Source organism: Planococcus citri, chromosome 4 (assembly GCF_950023065.1).
Source record: "Planococcus citri chromosome 4, ihPlaCitr1.1, whole genome shotgun sequence".
Taxonomy (NCBI): Eukaryota; Metazoa; Arthropoda; class Insecta; order Hemiptera; family Pseudococcidae; genus Planococcus; species Planococcus citri.
The window spans coordinates 22,182,772-22,191,167 of NC_088680.1; the positions used below are offsets into that span (position 1 = coordinate 22,182,772).

General features: G+C 33.1%; 1 protein-coding gene across 3 annotated transcripts in view; it reads left to right on the plus strand.

The window, feature by feature from the left end:
• Nucleotides 1-8,396, plus strand: part of tau (microtubule-associated protein tau) — a 39,504-nt gene that overhangs the window by 4,038 nt on the left and 27,070 nt on the right. The window lies entirely within an intron of this gene.

Here is an 8,396-nt window from a genome sequence, read left to right on the forward strand (position 1 = left end):
AATTCATTTTTCGAATAATCGACCTCAAAATTTATGTTTCCAGCCTTCCATTTTGAAAAAATTACCGATTAAGGGAGACTCAGAGGAGTTGAATCTAAACAGTTAAAACTTTCTTGAATCCAGCTACTTCACAAATTGATGAGAATCGACGAGTTGTGCCACTTTTTAAATTTTTATAGTACCTACTTTTACTTATTTCATTTCTTTTCAAATAAGAGAGTAGATAGGGCTGTAAATGCACTAAAGAATCGTAAAAAAATTGGATTTTAGAGTTCAGTTTTCTTTAAAAATCTCAATTTTACAATCTGACGATATTCAATGTCAAAAGGATCGGATCAAAAAAATCATTCAATATTCAACACTTCAAAATGATCAACAATAATTAATTTATGCTGATTCACTATCATTTTTTTAGGGGTCTCTGTTCCCTCGGCGGTATTGAGATCTTATTTTGAAAACCAGTTTGTTGAAAAAGCACATTTAAAGATATGTTTGTTTATCACGGTAATTTTCTTCAATCTTGAAATTATTGCTTTTACCTTTACAAAATAAAAAGTTATGCTTAACTCAGTACGTTCAGTTTTAAACTTATCAAATTTCAATTTACCTACTGATTTTGAAACTCGAATCTCCAATTTATTTATTTTTTTAAAAACTGACGAAAAATGATGCAGATAATTTTACAAGACCATCGAATGCAACTTGTGAAAAAATTAGAAAAAAATGGCAAGACTGGAGGCCAAAAATTGTTCATCTTGATATGAACTGCCACTGCCTCAAAGACCATGGCAGAAGGAATAAAAACACCTGACTGAAGGTAATATTTGAAATGAAAAATATTTACAATTTTCATGAGCACAGGAAGGGAACATAAAAAGATGCCAACGATTCAAATCGAGCAACGCATTAAATAAATAAAAAATATCATCAATTTTGAAAATTTTTGAACACTACCAAATCTTATGTACCTACCTATGTCTTCAATGAACCTAATAAAATTAAAATCAAATAAAAATCAAACTGAATAGTACGTAAAAAATTTGAATTTTCTCGCTTTGAAATATATATGTCAACTTCAAAATACGTATACTTAAATGGAAATTGAAAAAAAATCTTGATTACATTTTTAAAAAAAAACTGTTTTTTTTCTTCAAAACAATTATGTATCATACTATGTAAAATAACTCGCAATCTAAAACCTTTTATCTTTATAAAATTTCACCCTCACTCACCACCGGTGGTGTCGTCGTCTTATGACAGCTCATCCCATCTATCAAAACATTCAATACACAGACACACAAAGTTTATAAGACGCATCAGACCATTATTTCCGCGTAAACGAACTTCCCCACATATTTTCCCTTTATTTGCACAACAGATACTCGCACTACCCATCTACCGTCTGGTGCTTGTATACTCGAGGCGCACAAAAAAAATATGTACTCGTACTCGTAACCGCGCACACGCTCATTTATCGATTAGGTAATACCGCTTAAATAAAAACCCTAAGATCCCTCCATGCACAAGTATTTTTAAAAAAAATGAAAACACCGATATCGAAACGAGGTTAATGGACAAATCGTACACGGACGAGATAATGCATTAAATTTGTCAACTTTCAGCTTCGCGTTTTACGCGTTATCAAGCCAACAATCGAAATTGGAAAAAATAATTACACGTTTGCTCAACATGGAGCAATCATCGCCATAGCAGGTATTCGACTAGATGTGAAGTGTGGAAGCACGACCCAAAACAGGTGGTTTCTGTTACCGCAGTGTATAGGGTGATGGTGATGGCCGGCAAAAGGAAAAGGAAAAGGGTTAGAAAACGTATAGGACGCGGACGTGTCGTGTAAATAGGAAAGGAATGCGTCGACCGAAACATTGCTGGGGTGTTTCCGTGCATTTATTGAATTAAAAACAATTTAACTTTATATGATTGATTCGGAATTTAAAACGTAAGAAAGTTTATATTATTTGTATTTTCATTAGAAACGACACCCCCTCCCTAAAAAAAAACCAAAAACTTTTTTTTATTCTTTAATTTCGCACTAAAATATGAAACTTAAAAATTATAGTTCGAATAGTGCAAATGAAGACCACACAGAAGAAATAACCAGACAAGTCGAAAATTTTCAAAAATAAGTTTAGGGTCGAAATAAATTCATACTGATTATGAGGAGTAAAAAAATATAGTCTATTTAGATTTTGAAAAAAAAATTGATTTTTTGTTGTAAAAATGGCCTTCAAAAAATAGAGGAAGGGAGAGAAATGAGCCGAGACCAAATCTGAGGCAAAATGAAGAAAATTTCAACATTAATAAGTATTTAGAATGGGAAAATTTTTCATTATGTCATCATGATAATCGATTTTTATCGAATTCAAGTTGTTGCAAAACACCAATTTTTCGGTTTTTTGCTTGATTTTTTCACGAAAAGAGTGATTTTTCAATTCGTAAGTACTTAGCGTATTTCTTCATTCTTTTCTTATTCTTATGCCTCGAGATGTATTTGTGGGATGTTGTGTGATATATTTCCAGTCATTACTTTTACGAAATTCTAATTCACTACAAAATTAGAGCAATCAGCAAATGAAACTAATTATAGATTTTTTCATTAGTTTTCAAAAATCAGGGTGAATATTGAATAATATCAAATTTGTAGGATTAAATTTCTCCAGGTTTTTCTTGTTTTTTATAGACACCCCCTCCCTGAATAAAATCTTTTCCTTTCAATTTTGGAGCTTTCTCGACTTTTAATAATTTCTACATTAACTTAAGTAAATTTTCAACACTTTTCACAACTTTTGGACCCAAATGTGATTTTTCACATTATTTTTGATACCCTCAACCAGTAGTTTTATAATAATCACACCATCAAGACCAGGTAAAGCCAAAGAGGAAGAGCCGAGAGCTGGGAATAATTAGCTAATTTTTTTGAAGGTTTCAAAATTCACGTAGGTAGAAACTTTTTAGTTTTTTTTTTTTTTTTACTTGGGTCGAAGAAAATAGGTTCAAATAGAAAAAACATTTTAATTATTAGTAGAAAAAAATTGAAGTTCAGAGTCGGTTAATCTCTTGCAAAAAAACTAAAAAAATTACATTAAAGCGAAATTTAAAAAAATAAATGAATAAATGAAAAATAAATGAAAACCGAAACCCACAAACGAAATCTGACAAAATCAAAAATCAACACCAAAAATTAAATCAGAAAAACAAAGAAACTCCTAAAACAAAATCTGAGAAATGAATTTGAAAAACAGAATCCAAAACCGAAAAAATTATGTTTCCACGAAAAAATAAAATAAAAAAACTAAAATGCCTACTTGCCCACAAGTTTTAAAAAATTTCCTCGCAGTTTCAAGATAGTTTCAAGTTACTTATTAGATTTTTTTGTTTTTTTATACGGTAAAAATGTGAAAAATAGGTCATAAAAAAGTAATTAAAAAATCATGATTTTTCGTCTGGGAAGTGGGAGTTTTGTTTATAGACACAGACACCCTGATCACAGAGCGTGGAAACTTTTATTTACACCTGCACTAGTGATGATGACAAACTTTCACTTCTATTCTTACACCTACCTTCGAGAAAGAAAAAAAATAAATTAAAAAAATAGAATAAAAAATAATTTTGATAAAAACATTGTAAGTAAAAAAAACGAAATCAAAAAAAATCGAAAACGAAAAAAAAAATAAAAAAAAGAATGAAAACCAAAATAAAATTGTTTTTACAACTCTGATTCTGATTTTCTCCCTTTGATATTCATTTAATGCTTTGTGATTGTAGAAAAAAATATTTTCAGTTCTAAAAATACATAGAAAGTCACAGGATTTTTTCTCAAACAACAAGAAATCTTTAGAAACTCATTTCTAATGTTGAAAAAAAAGTCATGGTTCAGAAAAATGTGTTTCAGAAAAAGTTTCCATTTCCGAGTATTAAAAATAAAAAATAGAACTTTTCTTCGTTATGCATTTTTCTCTAGTTTCCAATAGATAGATTATGTGTACAACAGGAAGAATTCAGGACACATTTTGCTATTTCTTCAACTTCAAAATTTAATATTTTTTCTTCTAATTTTGGACAAAAAAAAGTAAAAAAATAAAAATGTTTAGTCAATTTGGGTTAAAATGTTTTTTCATTACGTCTCCTTAGAAAAAAAAATGGAAATATGCTGCGAATCACTAAACCAGATTAGAAAATTTACTTCATCAATTCTCGAAAAATTTACCGAAATTGTTCTATAAACCAAAATGAAATTTGTACCCTTCAGCTCTTTTACGAGGTTTTGGGTTCCAAAAATTTATAAAAAATTAGAGCAAAATTGTGAGAGTCGAAAAAGGGGATTAAATCAAAATATCTCTTGCAATAAAAAATATTTAAAATTTTTCAATGAGTAAATTTCTGCAGGGAAAATTTTTTTAATAGACCTAAATAAGGTTTTTGAATAACGAAATAAGAGGAAAAGTGAGGGAAACTCGAGAAGGTGGATCTCAAAAACCGGTACAAAAGGTGATATTTACTTTTGAATTGTACGTAATAACCTGACTCTTGCTTCAAGGTGGTGTCGGTGATGCGATGGAGGGGGGGGGGGGTACAGTGAAGAAAAAATCAAACATGTACAGTACATCTATCATGTTTTTATAAAATATAGATAATATTTTGGTAGAAAGTTAAAAAACTAGACGAGAGGCAAATGCTTTTCTAGTCAATGCCTTTTTATTTTATTTTATTTTTTTTGTAAAAAAATTGATTGTTTAATATTGGGGAACACTATCGATTCAAAATTGGGAACCAAAATAATGTAAAAAAATTGTTTTCAAACAAAATAACCTCGAGGAAATTCTTCCTCTAACGATAATACTATTTTCGTTGCGCTATTTTTTCACAAATTATCGCTTCCTAAATCTCGTCGACAATTTGACTACGTACTATCAGTACTCGCGAGCAATTAAAACCAACGATGTGCGATTTAAACTAATCAAAAAAGTTAAATTCATTACTCGAGAGTTGTTTGCTCGTTTCTCATGCTGATGCGTCCGGACGAAATTCTCTTTTCTAATTAGAGCATATTCTTGTTTCGGTTTCGGCTTGTTTTCTCAGGCCGACGGCAAGGTTGTGTGGGATAATGGTCGAATTCACCGTTGATTCTCATATATCGTTGGTCATGTACACTGTTACTCGTATAGGTATAAGGCCGGTTTATAGCGATCTGTAAAGGCGAAAATGACAAGCGATGAGTATTTCCGCACCCGATTTACGCACAGGGCCGTTAATCTTAGTTAGATATTACATAAATATATATAATAATAAATTATTACGGGATAAACCAGTATTACGAGTTCGGCGAGGATGTGTATCGTGGATGTATCTTCAACTTACGAGTATGTGTGTACAATACAAAGTTATCTTATCCGGCGATGGAATAACACGATACACGAAACACGTGTACATCAAAGTACAACTTACTTACCTTTTTTTTTCACCAACGAGACTTTCGTTTTCACTGTTTACGTATATGGATAGGTACAGGTAGGTAGGTATGGTTAGCGGCGGATCCATCGAATTCGAAGCAGACCTTGGCAAAGCAGCTAACGGATTCACGCGATCGAGTTTCGCGAATACGAGTACGAATCTGTTGCCTGAGGCGCAGGCGAGGCGGAGCTGAGGAAACACTCCGAGGAAGAAGGTTCGGCGACTGAAATCGTTGTATTTTTTTGGTCGTTCTGAAATTACACGTAGAAAAAAAAACATACAACGATCAAAAAAAAGGTGTATGATAGAATAGTACGAACTATACGATACTACTACGACGTATAATTTATACAAGAGGGGGGGGGAGGGGCAGAGAAGCGACGATCATGTTACCGAATGACACAAATTCGTGTACGTGTCCGACATTACACGACAATTATTTAAAAATAATACAAATTTTCTGACAGTCTTCCCCGAACTCTGGCTAGGAAGAAGGGTAATACGAGTCAAATATTTAATTCGATATAGCAGCAATATCTCCTCTATAGTCTGACACGATTGTATATGGATGGCGTGTGGAACGAAAATATGAAATTTGCGTATGCCACGGAAATAAGTAGGGAAAAAAATCAACCATTCAAGAGTGAGCATCGTTTACATACCCTCACGCATTCCGTATCAATCAGAAACGTGGTACCGCGATGGTTAGCGCATACAGGGTGTCCCAGGTCATCGTTTGAATCGACGCGACGAGTTGGACACGAATGAAAATTTTTCACCAGTGATCTAGTTTTGAAATTAAACGAACTTAGAATGAGTATTTTCAAACCACAGACCCAAATCTGGGACACCCTGTACACGAAATCAACCATCATCATATTAAACAACCACTATATAAATTCCAGCCTGGTTCACTTGACCCATCCAAACGATGACTTTTTAGCTCTCATTTGTCTTCAACTTCAAATAACCGCATACAAGTTGCTTTACGAGTACATAAGTACATACTGCAGTCCATCAATATGACGATGACGATAAATCATCGAACAAAATATTCCAAATTGAATCCGACAATCTCTTTTATCCTTATAGATTTGCACCCCTTTGAAAAACTGCGTTCTATGCATTGAGAAATATACACTCATTTTTCATCATAACCCTCTTGCTCGGGCCCTCGTGGCTCGTTCAGCCGTTCGTGTCGCTCTCGCAACCATTATTTGATTGGATGACATCATTGTAGGGTATATGGTAGGCTTTTGCGTTGCAGAATTCAAGTTCTGCTCCATTGCATCATGAAAAGTTTAGCACTGTATGTTAGACCATCAGTCGAAAATTATTCAAAGGCCGTATAGCGCCGTATCAATCGTTACACATTTGCTAATGCTAACCGTCTTATCATGCTAAAGTGCGTGTTTTTCACGTTTAATTGAATTCCTTCTTGTGAACGAGTTTGCGGCCTCGGTACACACAATCGTTTAGCTACCGCCAACACTGTGCTTGTGCTGCATCGAGCAATGCTCAAGTCAAAAGTGTCAGATTGTGTTAAGTGATTAGTTACGTTGTATGTAGTATTTGTGTGCTTGGTTGATGACTAAATTATAGCCCTTTTAAGAACACGATTTTTCATATGAATATTGGGTAGGATAGAAAACGAGGGAGAAATCTGAATTTTATTAGAATACTTTGTTAGGGAGAACTGATAGTTCCAGGATGGGGGTTCAATAAAAAATATCCAAAGATGAGGCGATTGAGATTATTCAATTTTAAATGACGGATATTGGGGGAAAAACTTTGAATGTAAGATGATGAATTAGTATTTCTACGAGAGCGATTAAATGTTCATGTTGCTTCGAGAATTCAATTTCGCACATTTTTATAAGAATAATTAAATTTTTTAAAAGGAAACTTGAGACGAAAATCCCAAATTGAAGTAGGTCTAGCTAGGTACAGAGATGATTATGTCAAATGAAGCAGGATAAGAAAATTGGAAAAAATTTTGAAAAAAATTAAAATAAATAACCTAAACACATTTTGGACATGAAGGACTTGACAGAACTAAGAAGTAAAGGAGGTGAGAAGAAATCAATTGAAAATTCGTCCAATTGAAGAACTTTTCAACAAAAAAACTGAAATGAATGACCTGTGGACAATTGGGGCGAGAGGGACTTGGCAGGTTGAGGGGAAAAGGGTTGAAATGTCCACTATGTACTATGTTACATAGTTTCAGTGCTAAAAATGTCAAGCTAGCAACGAAATCATTGAAATTGAGTAAAAATATTAATTATCGACAGGTAACGAAAATTTCGCACCCTTTCCCTCTCCAACACATTTCAAACCCCTCGTACGTGTTCCAACTATTTTCAGGTTACTCAAGTATTGGTTCCAATTTTTCAAGTAAAAAATATTTTTATAATTTGACGCACTTTCTCTCTTCTCAAAAAAATATATACAAGCTTCACCCTTCCCTCCCTCCTTCCATCTGACATGCTCCTATAAAGTCAAAATTATTCTTCGAGAGGTACTTTTACCAAGTACATATTTGCTGATATTACAATCGAAAAAGTTCAATGCGGTGTCAAAATGTACAAAAATCACTAAAATACTGATTTTTAACTTTTTAGGGACGTTTACCCCTCCCCCCTCTCCCCCTCTTTACACCATCATTCTCCTAACTCCCAAATACACCTCAAGTAAATTCTTTGATTTTTCAGACAAAAAAATCTTGAATTGTGCAAATTTTTACCACGTTAGATATTTTTGGCCACATACCTACTTAAGCCTCCTTCCCATAGACTCCTACGAGTTCAAAATAATTTTCCTATGTTCATCTCACTAGAATGTTCAAATGTTAGGATCGAAAAAGGTCAACTAGTTCAGCTATAAAATATGCATTTTCTCAAAGTTTTTCCTTGACAACCTCTCTGGGT